The sequence below is a fragment of the Rousettus aegyptiacus genome, unplaced genomic scaffold, assembly GCF_014176215.1.
Source record: "Rousettus aegyptiacus isolate mRouAeg1 unplaced genomic scaffold, mRouAeg1.p scaffold_m13_p_1, whole genome shotgun sequence".
NCBI lineage: Eukaryota > Metazoa > Chordata > Mammalia > Chiroptera > Pteropodidae > Rousettus > Rousettus aegyptiacus.
Window position 1 is genome coordinate 124,632,332 of NW_023416284.1, and position 13,575 is coordinate 124,645,906.

General features: G+C 35.9%; 1 long non-coding RNA gene across 2 annotated transcripts in view; it reads left to right on the plus strand.

Annotated features, from left to right (window-relative positions):
• The first annotated feature begins 416 nt into the window (after positions 1-416).
• The window catches only part of LOC107513204, an 83,632-nt gene continuing 70,473 nt past the window's right edge, over positions 417-13,575 (plus strand). Inside the window, exons 1-2 of one of the 2 annotated variants that reach the window (XR_001597492.2) lie at positions 417-2,738; positions 3,054-3,341. This is a non-coding gene — a long non-coding RNA (uncharacterized LOC107513204). Of the gene's footprint in view, positions 3,342-13,575 lie in introns of both variants that reach the window. The other variant, XR_004950554.1, reaches the window with a different exon arrangement.

A 13,575-nucleotide genomic window follows, 5' to 3' on the forward strand; every position in this document is an offset into this window, starting at 1 on the left:
TCCCCAGGACTTATTTAAATATTTTATAACTGGAAGTTTTTACCTTTGGTTCTCTTTCACCCATTTTGCTCCCCCCCTCCAACCCCCAGTATATTGTCTTATTCTATGAGTTTGGGTTTTTTTTTAGATTCCACATACAAGTGAGATCATACAGTATTTGCCTTTCTCTGTCTGATTTATTTCATTCAGCATAATGTCCTCAAGGTCCATTTATGTCATCATAAATAACAAGAATTTCTTCTTTTGTATGGCTGAATAATATTCCATTATATCAATACACCAATTTTTTTATCCATTCATCCATCAAAGGACACTTAAGTTGTTCCTATACCTTGATTATTGTAAATAATGCTGTAATAAACATAGGTGTACATATAGTTTTTATTATTAATGTTTTTGTTTTCTTTAGATAAATAGCCAGAAAGTGGAATTGCTGGGTCCTTTGGCAGTTTTATTTTAAAATTTTTGAGCAAACTCCATACTGTTTTTAGTAGTGGCTTCACCAATTTAAAATTCCACCAACAGTGCTCAAGTGGTCCCTTGTTGTTTCTTGTCTTTTTGATTCCAGCCATGCTAATAGATTAGGGATGATAGCTCATTGTGGTTCTGATTTGCATTTTCCTGTTCATTAGTGATGTTGAGCACCTTATTAAGTACCTGCTGGCTATTCATACGTGTTGTTGAGAAATGCCTATTCAGATTCTTTGCCCGTTTTTTAATCAAATGCTTAGCTTTTATGAAATGCTTCTTTATAAAAAAAAAATCTATATATTAACTCCCCATGTTCTTCAATGTTTACATTTTATTGCTATTAAATAAAGGTACAAAAATCGTTGAATAATGCTGTTGATAAATATTCATAAATGAAACTAAATATTTTTGTATATAAAATGTATTTCAAACACATATAATTTAATCAAAGGCAGACTCTAAAATGATAATTAATATAGCTGGCATTTGCATTAACACAGAACATTTATAGAAGATACATTTATCAAGTTAAACACATTTACAGTACATGTGGATGCGGGATAATTAAAATACCTCTGCATGGGAGTTTACTTTAGACAATGACACAAGAAAGTATTTTAATCTCGACATGCTTTGAGTAATTATATTTTAATACCTTTTCATTTTCAGAGGTGGTTATTTCATTTGTTTTTTTTTTTTATGAGAATCCAACACATTTAAATTTGTTCTTTTTCCAGATATATTAGGGAACTAGTAGATCCTGTAACTCTGAGCTAGCTGATGCTTTATTTTCAGCCCAAAAACATTTAGTCATTTTTGTGTAATATTGATTGATTGGATTTAGTTTGAGTGTTATAGCCTTTAATTTGTGTCTTTTATTGAAAAGATAATCAGTGTTACATGTTATGCATATATAGTGTGGTAACTATGTGATGTACCACCTGGATTCCTCTTTTGGATTACAGAAATTATTCTCTTAGCTGATGGCAGTGCTACTAAAAGAAGATTATCAGCTATCAGTGTTCCTTGGGAATTGTGTCAAATTCCCTGCCCTGAGCAGCCCACATCCAATGGTTGGTCAATGTTGCTCATGAAGGCCCAGCTGGTATCTGAGGGTTTGGTAGCTCCAGAGCTTCCGTAACGAGATCAGCCGAGGCTTTTGGTGGCATTGGGATTGTAGACAGCTCAATTTCTCTGCTACTTACTTCTCCCTTCCACAGGTGTTGATTCCAGGAACACTCCCAAATAAACACTCCATCTCAGAGTGTACTGCCTGGAGAACTCGAGCTGTGAAATATGCCTATTGACTCAGAAGTCAAATGTCTTGATAGCATTACACATTGGCAATAAATTCTAGCAGCTATTACAAGATTGAAATACATTCTAGTCAATTAATTAATGTAAATACTAATCAAGATACAGCATCTTGATTTACTAATATTTTCTGATTCTCTGAAACAATCGGCTTCTTCGCTTAATCATCATTAACTAGTAATTAAAAGCAGATGGACAATATGGCAAATAATTGAACTCATCAGAAAAATAAATCCATAGTAATCACATTTTTCTTTGTAAAAGTCTTTGTACTCTTCTGACCTGCAGATTGAGCAGGCTGTGGTCTGATTTTAAACAAAGGAAAAGATGAAACAGACAGATGCTTGTTAATCATGCGGGAACTTCTAAAACAGCTGTTGCTATGGGAGATATTGTCCCAGTATTTCTTTTGAATTTTACATGAGGACATTTACTCCCTCTTTGGCACTGCAAATTACAGGAGTGATTTAGGTAATTCTAAAGCACATAACTCCCTTCCCTACTTGAATGCACGGCATCGCTATTTGGCATCCATTTGAAGGTAATGCCTTTTCAGCAAAGCAAGGAAAAGTCTGTGAATTGTAATTGCTCGCTGAAAACGTGTTTTATTATTAGCGCAATTTCTCAAGAAAGTTGTAAAGAATAGAAACTGTGCTTAGGGAGTTAATAAAACAATACTGCAGTTTACCTCGCCAGTTTTTCCAGGTGCAGCGTCTGCTCCGCTCAAACAAATCTACAGTTTCAGAACAGAATAACTCCTGCGCATGTGTCAGTGGTCAAACCCAGATAAGTGGAGGCTCATCCAAGAGAAACAAGATTAAAAATTCAGCAAGAGAGAGAAATCTGGACGTGCACCAAGCTACTTTTCATCAGAATGTCTGTCCAAGAGGAAACATTTTCCAGTGGCCCCCTTCCTTTTTCTTTAGAAATGAGCTCAACTGCCTTGTTCCCAGGTGCGGTTATAAACGAACTGCGTTAGATAAGGAGAAGCATTAATAAATAGTGACATTTGTTAAAGGTAACTTAGAAGCCCGCCCCCTCAAGTCAGTGTCAAACCCAGTAAAAAAACAATTCTAGCAAATTTCTCTGCAGTACTCGTGGGGACTTGCGGGTGTCATTTTCCTAATGGCACAGGACTCGGGTCAGGTGGACAGGGCAGATGTGTCAGGGAGAAAGAGCACTATTATATATGCTGAGCTCTGTTAGGGAAATGGTAAAATTTCCGGAATTCATTAACTACTGCCTCTCATTCATTTACTTTCGTTAAGCTGCCTCCAACTTTAGCTGTGCGTGCAGAAGCACTGAAGACATGCGGAGCAGATGTGGCGCCAGGAGAGGGCGCATCTCCAGCCCCAAGGCGAGGAGGCTTCCACCTGTCCATAAGAAAAATGCAACTCTTCTTTCAATAACAAGGCTTATTCTCAACCCAATGCTATACGGCTTTAGCTGATAAACCTCCCCTATCAAGCAGGAACATCTGGAAGTCAGAGACATTGAAAACACACAGGGCTCAAGTGTTTTGCACCAATCAGTGTTTACAGAAAAAGAAAAGCCTGGTGAGTCATCTTTTATTTTTAAATGGGAACTACCAAGAATGTTTGCATTTAAATTGACCAAATATTAAATATTAAGGTGTGCAGAAGATGACGTGGGAACGGAATGAGGTTTACGAAAAAAAACTATAATAGAGTGACTTCTGAAGTGTCACAAAAGAGCAGGGAATTAAAAAAATAATTTGCCTTTGCTTTTTCATTTTTATCCTCCTGGTTAACAGAAAATATGTTCGGTATTGAGAAAGGAGCAGGGAACACAAAGGCCACTGCCAACCAACAGTAACCCTGAATTACAACAAACCCATTGCAAGTGTCAAATTGTCACTAGGCCAAGATGTAGGCTGTAGCCTAAAATTAAGGAAAGGATGCAGTGCTCAAGGAGAGAGAAAGAGAAGAGCAGTGATGCTGGTGGAGAATTCAAGAATGGTTATGATGTTCTGTGAATCTTCTGCCACTCTGCTTCCAATGGTGTGTCACGCAAATTTTTTTTAATTTGTATCATTCCATACCTTTGCAGAGTTCAAGTTGATGTCATTAGCAAACTAGATGATCCTGCCTTCGGTGTATTCATTCAAGTGGTGAATGAGAATTGAACAGAAAGGGACCTATTGGTACATGTCTAGGAATCTTTCTCTAGGATGTGACTGTTTCATCAATCAGAATTCCTTAACATAGTTGTTAAACAAAATGTCAGTCCTGCTAATTGCTTTAATTCAACTAATACTTAAGTAGTTTATGAGACCAAGTCTTGATAAGTGACTTGCTACTTAAAGATACAATGCCATTTTTACTGAGGCAGGAGAGTGTAGTGCTTAAGCACAGTCAAGCTAGACTGCCTGGGTTTGAATCTTGGCTCAACCATGTACTATTTAGCTGTATGTCCTTGAGCAAGTTACTTAACGCCTCGGTGCCTTAGTTTCCTTATCAGCAAAGTGGGGATAATAATAGTGTACATATCATAGGGTTTCTGTGCAGATAACTTGAGTAAGTGACTGCTGTCACTGCTGTATAGCTAGAACAGCGCTGAGTCCACAGTCAGTGCTGTACATATATTTACTGTTATCATTGTCATCATCACTGTTGAGCCATCCTCCCCAAATGGTGGGCCAATCATCACCTGTTTGTTTTTAACCTTTATTGACATCCAAAGATCAATGTTCATTTCAAAGTGCATGCAAAATAAAGGTCTAAAAATCAGTCCTAGGATTTTCCTGGAAATTATCCTTATTGAGGAATCCCTCACAGATTATATTGGCTAGTAAATGATCGATGGATATAAAATACGTAGTGAATGTTAAAGATCTAAACTATGTGTTCTCTCAAGTATAACATCAATTCTGCTGAATGAATTTTTTCTTCCAGTAGCTAAAGTTGTCGCAGTTGGGGAAAAGCAAGCGGCTCTGCCATATTACTATATGTCCTTAAGTGTGTTACTTAATGTTTCCAAGCCTCAGGTTTAAATTTTTTCTTCTTCTTATGAAATAGGAATGAGAATATAAATCTAACATATTCATTTATTAAAAGGCACTATATTGAGTACCTAATATGTATCTTGCATAATCTAGGTTCTAGAGATGTTTTGTTCACTGTGAATAAAACAAAGTCTTTACTGTCACAATAAACAGATGTAAAATCATCTAACAGATTAAATAATAAAAAGTGCTATAGGAATATAAAGCAGAATAAGAGGCTAAAGAGTGATATGGAGCAAGGGGGCAGCAGATATGATAGCTTTTCTAGTAGTGAATGTTCATGTATTTGAACATTCTTACTGTGATATATAATACTGATTTTTTTACTGAAACAGAAAGGAGAGGAAATCTATTTTAAAACTCTCCAAAGGCACTTGAGTCTCTTCATCAAGAACATTTTTTTCCCCCTTTTTCTGGAGCTTCCATAGCATGAATTGTGACATGCTGTGGGCCCGAGCATGGGGGTTTTGGGGGATAGCTGCTCACCTCCACGTAAGAAGCATGGATGGCTATACCTTAGAGAAAAGGGTGCTTGCTTGTGTGTGTGTGTGTGTTTTTCATCTCTTCATGGGAAAAAAATAATGATATTTGTAATTATTTTAGCAATGAATTGTTTGCTCTGAAGTCACTCAAATTAAACTAGCAGTAGTTTCCATGTAGACACTTTCATTTTCACCTTGAAAACTCTTTAGCCGAAGCATCAGCAATTCACTGGATTACCTTTATTTCTCCACTTTAGAACTTCCTCCAGAGAGGTTCAGACATCCTTGGGCCTTTTCACTTTTTTGTAGCTTAGAAAAAGTGCGGTGCTGCTAAAGACTGTGGCAACTGAATGTTCTCTCTGGGCTATTTGAAATACTTAATAAAAACTCCAGGAAATTTGGCAACTTCTGCACAGCATATGGGATCTTACAGTGGAAGCTTTTGTTCATCTGGCAAATCCCTATGCAACACAATTGGATTTGTTCCTCAAGAAGTGTCAGCAAGGCGCCAAAAGGATTCATAGGCTGAGCTCTGGTCAGAACTTGTATGTTTTTAGGTTCTCTCAGACTCTAAATTGTCCATGACTGGTACAAAAGACCCCAGCTGACTGTTCTCCCAGCATTCTTGTGGCCATCTCATCTTTTTGCTGAGCCCTTATTCCTTTCTAATTGAAGAACTCGCAATGTGTAAATCAAAAGTGGAAGTTGGACAGGGAGATTGGACGTGAATTAAAGTCTGTTTTCTTTATTTTCCTTTTCAAATGGGGTTGTCTGAATTTCAAATCATGTTAGTTTGCTTACGCTAGCTGAATTTCTTACTCTTTTTGTTGATTAATTCTTGATATTAGATTGTAGTTTGTACTAGTATTATTTTCAATTATTTCCAAAGGGAACTTTGGAAATAATTTATTTAGGTTTTAGGGAATATTCTGGGTTTCCCTTCCAAATTTATGAGTCTTTTCAATATTATCCAGAACTTGGATGTCTGAACAGGCCTCCCATGTAGTGTGTTCTCCTGGCTTTGACCTTTGAATGTGCTCTGTGAAATAGATCCTGGGCTTTTAGATTTGACACAAACACTAAACCCCATGTTGACATGATATTTCTTATGCGTACAGTTGAATTATATAAAATAATTATTGTAGACTTGAAAAGGTTAAAGTTCTCTTGTTTAGAAGAAATGTGTTAAAACACTTTTACGCCTTCCTTAGATTTGAGTAACACTTGAGTAAGTCATCACCACTACTAGGCTATTTACTCAATTCAGTGCTGTTTTTGTAAGTGCTTTCTATTTTGACTTTCAAAAATGTGAGTGGGATGATGAAGAGTAAATAGTCATCATTTGTTCTCTTCCAGGGTCAGATTATATGACAGTTGCTAAGGTGATGTTCTACGCAGAGTATGTACCTTTGGGTGTAAACATAGATTTTTAAATCTAGATATACCCTGAGTCAGAGAGGTAGAAAATTTGTGGTCCTGGTTTTTCACAAAAAGGCACTGGCAAGCTTGTGGGTGATAGGAATGTAAACAATGAAACAGATATCCTACCATAGGTAATCAGATAAAAAAGGGACTTAATTGGTGCCTAGCACCCAAGGTGCAAAAAGACAAAGCTAAGTGGAAAACGCCTCAGGAGGCACATTGTGTCTACCAGTGCATACTGTGACACTATGTGCTTCTCTATAGTGAGTTTCTCATTAACTTCATCATATATTTATAACCCATCTACTCCCTTTTGAGAACTATCAGTTCATTCCATTTAACACTTAGTCATTTGGTGCCAAGTACCTGGTTCTTCCATTGGTCTTCCAAGACAGGTAGAATGTTCTGCTTCTGGTCTCAGTAATTCCTCTCTTGCTAGTTCATTTATACCAGAGTATCAGTGGTGTTGAGAGATACACAGATGTGAGAAGGAGTTTGCAGGGGATTTCCTTTCCCTTCTTTTCTAGAATGGCTACAACGAAGATGAGATAAAGCAGTAAGTCCTGTGCAAGGCATTTCCAGTTTCTTCTGTGGTAGGAAAGTGCTTCAGAATGAAAGAGACAGAGGGAGAGCTGATGCCTCCACCTGCTCCTGGTTAAATGTCTGTCACTTAATTTCAACTCCAGAGGACTCTGTACTCTGTTCCTTGTTTGCACTCAGAAAAAAAAAAACTTCTCTGTTAACCTGTAAACTTTAGAGGTATAAAAAACGCTACAGAGCCCAGCAAAAAGGACCTCAACTCTGCTGGCACCCACCACCCAATGGCTTCAGGGCCTGTTTGTAGAGGATCACCTTAGAAGTTCAAGCACCTGGAGTGAGAAACAGCTCTTTGGAACCTAATCTATTCTTAAATAGATTGTAACTATACTACAAATAAAATTCCTAAGAAGCTATCTTTAAATTATTTGATCCATATATAACATATAAGAAATTTATGAAAGTTAATTCTCCGTTCCTCTCTCCCACCTCTTCTCAAGTTCCTTCATTTAATTTATTCTGATAATTGCAGAAATGAGAAATTTTCCTTTTTGTTAGAATGTCTATGAGATGATAAAGAGAAAATAATTTAATCAAATGGAAGAATTTGCGGAGGGATATTAGGTTCAGAAATAAATTATTTCAACATGTGAGGTTTTATTGGGCTGCCAAAGAAAATCCATGCATAAGTCACAAGAATAGAATCAGTAGCTAGTAGGTTTAAGTTTCTGGGTTTAGAAAAGCTTAAGATGGGTATTCAGATATTACATTTTCTGAGAAGGTGAGTGATTTGGAGTACAGTATGTACTTATGAGTATAATTTCAGAAAATAGATTTTGCTGAACTTGATTAGAAATGAATTTAATAATTATTATTTTTAATTAATAATGACACACTATATTTGACTATATTTAATTTTAATATTTTAAATTATAACTACTAGGCTAGAAGAAAGGAAACTGAGTTATAGTTCTGATTTTGTTTCTAATAAGTAATATGATTTTGGGAAAATCCGTTTAAATTTGTAGGACTCAGTTTACCAACAGTGAATATTAGATGTCTAATTAGATATTTTCTAACTTTTTAGCTCAAAAGTTCACCCCAAGCAAAGTGGAGATATTTTTAGCATTGCAATTAGATTTGGTTAGAAATGGTGCTACATTTCTGGGTGCTTTGTAGTTATTCAAATCTGTGCTGCCACACAAGTAAACTTTTGCTCCTTAAGCAAATTTGAAGGTTGCTGGTACATGAACTAGATGCTTGAGCTAAAATTTATATACTACAGACTCAAACAACTTCTCAAGTTTTTCCAGGAAAAATAACATTTATTTCTTTTGTAGGCAGTCAATCCTGTGTGATTCCAAATTAAGTGATATTTTTGTTCTTGTTAATACATTTTAAAATTTTAGTTCCGAAAATACAGTGGGCTTAGAGGACAACTAGTGAAACAAAATTAAAAAGCTTCATTAAGTTCAAAAACAAGAGATAAACTTTGAGATCAATAAAAAGTCACACCTGTTAACCCTTTTTTGATCACAGACCTTAGGGAGTATGAGAACAGCTTTGGAAATTCTTTTACAGCTTCACACACTAAAAGGCATTTGTATATACATACATTTACATACAATCTCAAGAGATTCAAAAGGCAAAAGAATTACTTTCCTTGGAGAGTTTCTGAGGCCCAATGAGTGATCTCTGAATTTCAGTTTTTGCAGTAATCTTTGTCATCTGTACTGCTGCATTAAAGAGAACTAGGGCAGCTAGTGACAACTTTTATTATCCAAATAAGGAAAAAGCATGGTCACGTAGATAAAACAAAATTGGTGGATGATTCTCAAATCATTTATATTTGATTTCAGAACACTTATTTTAGCTTCTTTTGCCTTTGCTGCTGTTGAAATCTGTGCTTTTGAGAACACACCAGTTGTTGGTTAGCCGTATTTGTGGTAAGTTGCTGGGGCAGAGCCAGTTTGAACTTAAAATATGTTGTGGATGGTCTACAAAGCGTATGCAGTATATATGGATAATTATGAGCTTTCAACAGATTTTCATATATTAATAAGCATTTACTCTAAGGTAAAATCTAAGCAAGTTAAAAAAAAGTACAGTAATTTTCATACAGATAGATATATTTTACCACAACATGTATATAGGCTTTGGAGGGTGGCTACAAAAATCCTTCCAGATTTTTCAGATTTTCTATATTTAGAGGTATATTCTGCTCTGAAATAGCATGAGACAGAACAAAAGAAAATGTTTGGCCTCTCTCTCCCCCACCCACCTTTTATTTTTCTCTCCATTTCTCTGCGGTTACTTCCTCATCTCAAATTCTGAAGATTTTTTTAGTGTGGGTCTTATTCAATGTGTAATTCTTGTGAATTCTTGGTGGGCACCCTCAAGTAAAGCTGAGTCTGATTCTTATTAAGGTCATAGCTGAGCAAAGTTTTTAAATAAATGAAACCATTTGTAAGGTTTATTTTGTTGATGCTTATATCAATCATTTCGCTGTTACAATCACATTCTCCTATAGATATTAATAGTGTTTTGTGAAGTGTAAACAGGACCCTAAGTGGTTGAGTAAATTGTCCCACACCACTAAAGTTGTAAGTGGCAGAGCCAGGTCTGTACATACAACTACATTCCTTTCATATATTTTTAGTTTCAGCTTCAAGCAGTGTTTAGGCATATTGTAGATGCTCAATTAATATTTAGTGAATGTTGTTTGAAGCCTATCGCTAACTTCAAAACTGTACTAGCTTCCTGATGTGGCATCTAGCCAAACATACTGCCATTCATCACCCTCTGCTCTGGATTGGATATTGAGCTTCTGTGCTCTTTGAAGCGGAGTAGTGGACTAAACAATCTCAGCTGGAAACTTTCTATCTTGGAACCTATAAAACTGAATGACTTCCTCACTAATAAATGTTCCTTGAAGTTGTAAATACAATGATTTCGGATGTCCACATATGCCTTTTAGCTAACATGTCTTTTAATAAAATAATAGAAGATAGGTTTTAAACTATACTAAAAAAAAAAATGAGCCATTTATATCCTAGTACATAATCCTAAAATATTTTGCTAGAAATATCTTGAAGAATTAGAAAATATTAAATGTTGACATTTTATAAATATACTAACCTTTTTTTCTCACTAATGATGATTTTTTAACCTTGAAGACATTAAAGTAATTGCAACCAGCTTTCATGTGTCAGTGAAAATTCAAAGCAGCATTTTTATGTCTGATATTTAGTGTTGCTTTATAATAATATCTATCTATTAGAAAGTTCTAAAGTGACTTCTGATTATGTTTTAAAGACAAAAAACCATCAATAATGCTATAATTTTTAATTCAATAAGCTTATTTATCATTGGTCATTTCTATTAGTAGTTCAAATTTTAAATACTCTGAATTTTTCAATGCTTATGTAAATATTGGTAAATGCTGAGGAAGTTATCAAGCATGGGTTTCTTGAACGGATTGAATTCTTTAACACATTCTTCTTGCCTTAGTTGTTCGTTAGAGTATAAAAGCAAAAACAAAAATCAAGAATGAGAGATTTTTCATTATTCTATTGCTGTCTAATTGCATTATTTTCTTTAAATTCCTGCTTCTTAATGAATTTGGCAAAATCTTTTGCCTGAATGATGAAAGGATTAATGGTAAGAAATACAATTGAAAACAAAGTGTACCTGTATATGGAAATCTATCTTTATGATTCATAGCAGTGGTTCTCACTATTATCATTTATCAAGCCCTTTGATGGTCATTTTAGGAGGCAGAGTTGGGGTATGGGTATCATTCGTTGAGCTTATTGGCTTCTAGACCAGGAACTCTAGAGTTATATCTGCCTATGTACCTCTATATCCTATTATTGTCTTTAAGGTTCTAAGAAAAGATTGAAAGCCAGGAATCCATTCACATTGGCTTCAGACTGCAGGGCACTGGCAAATGTTTATACTTTACTTTGCTTGCTTTTCCTCTTATTTCCTCTAAATACAACTCCTATCATGGAAAGCCTGCTCAGATATTCCAGGTTTTTCACAAATGCCACTGTAAAGGTTTGTGAAACTAGGGAGCAGGGATAAAAAGGCAGTCAACAGGTGTATCATACAAAACTATTGCTCTTCTGTGTTTTGGGGAAAGGGGAGCCAGGTCTAAGAACAGGGTGATTAAGAGCACCTTTCCATATATTATGCATGAGACTCAATAAACGAGCTAGGTTGTCTCATGATGTGCTCTGTTGTACTGTGCTGAAGAAAAACCTGCACAAACATTGTAAGGAAAGGTAGTTCATAGGATGGTGGTCTCTATCTGTGTGGATAGGACAGATGGAAGAAGAGGGAATGAACTCTGGGGGAAAATGCCAAACCTGGGAATTAGTCTTTCTCCAGGCTATGCAGATGCAAGCTCCTGCAGACACCTGAGTCTCAAATAATCTTAGATTACTTAGGTTCTTTTAAATTCTTCTAGGATTTTTTAAGACTAACCTTAGTAATTTGATAAGTAGTCCTCATTAATATTATTCATCCATTGTTTTCATTAAATCATTTTTGACTAAAACTACCTTCCATGACAAAGACAGATCTAGGTTTTGTGGAACCTAATTATAATTTTTGGAGCCCTCTTTAAGAATAAGAATACACAATTAAAAATACATAGTTAGGTGTAAAAGTCATTACTTATTTAGAATAAGCTAAGAAAGTACATTGAATCAGAAAATTTTAAAAAGCTAACAATTATCACAAACATGAGACTTTTTTTTCAGAGAAGTTTATAGATTAAGACAAAATCGAGAGAAAGGTACAAAGATTTCTCATATTCTCCCTGCCCCAATACATGCAGACTATTAATTTTATATACATAGATTTCTTTAACATTGTCAAGATTTATATTATTCGATTATGTTACTCAGTAATTCCAAAAGTCGTTTAGTTTTTATTCTGTATTTAAATTGGGTCAGTGCTCACTCCCAGTCTTATCATAGTTTCTCTTCATTTATTGCCCACCATCTATCATCGAGGAGAAGTTTTAAGGAGGGTCCATAAGTACTGCTCTCTCATGAATTCTTTCACATGTAAAGCTATTAGTCTGTTGCCTCTTAAACTGACTGGTGCACCATTCTTGGACCTTATTTTATTTCTTTTCCATGGGTGACAAACTGGTCACTTACCACCCAATCCAGCTAAGTGTTGGAGGAGGTCATCAAGAGGATTTAACAGGCAATCCAAGGATTCCCAGCCCCTCCCTTTTCCGTGCAATGCACATTCTGCCAACTATTCCCACGTTAACAGCTGTTTTAAGGATGTAACCTTAAAAGAGTAAGAGGTTGTTAAGTCTATCTATACTGAAAATGTTGCGGAACCCAGTTAAGGCCTTATAGACTGAAATAACATTGACCAGGTGTTTCATCACCGAAAACAAATTTATTCGGGGAAAAAGAAAGGGTTGCAATCCTGTACAGGCAGACGTGGCAAGCCGCGCGCACACTCTGTCCTGCATGTCAAAATGGAGGGGTATTTACAGAAGAGAAGAAGAAGTTAAAGGAAGGGGAAGTCAGAACCTTAGAGCGTTATTATAAACATGCAGCTCTCGCGCGAAGGGTTCTCGCGGTTGCGAAGAATGCGAGAACACCCGTAAGCCCTAGGTCCTCCCGTAGATCCTCCTGACTGATTTTGTTTGGTTAAAGTTCTGGTTAGCCTTTATCGGCCTTTACATAAACTTTAAAATTCTGCCAGGAAGGCGTGGAGATCTATGCGTTTTGTGGCCAACCAGGACAAGCTTTGTAAGTCAGTTCCCTTGCTTCTTAAAACTATCTGTCAACCAGGAGCGGTCAGTCTACCTTTATTTGCTCTCGCCTTACCCTGCATGAATCAGAGTATGGTTTATGAACCATCACTAACAAGACAAACTTTGTTTTTCTCAGCAATGTTTAGTAAAATGGATTTTGTTGCTGAAATTTAAAAGTTGCGAGGGTTAAGACAGAAGTTTGAATTTCTGAATTTTCTTGAAAATATCAAAGATCTGGTAATATAACATTCTTTTAATTGTTTCTTATTTCCATAAAGCAAAATTGGCTATAGGTATCTTGTTTTGATGGTGTGTGTGTGTGCTCTCCAATTCACTGAATCCACAATGTTTCAATCACTTATATGTCCTGCCAGCCTTGCCCTTGTAAGGCATTAGCGTTTGCAGTTCTAGCCTTATAATTTTTTTTGACATTGCTCTATCATTTCGTATCACAGAGTATTGAACTAGTCATTTTACTATGACTTCCCCATTCATTTCTTAGTGAGCTTGATTTATTTGAAATATTTTTTTGTATA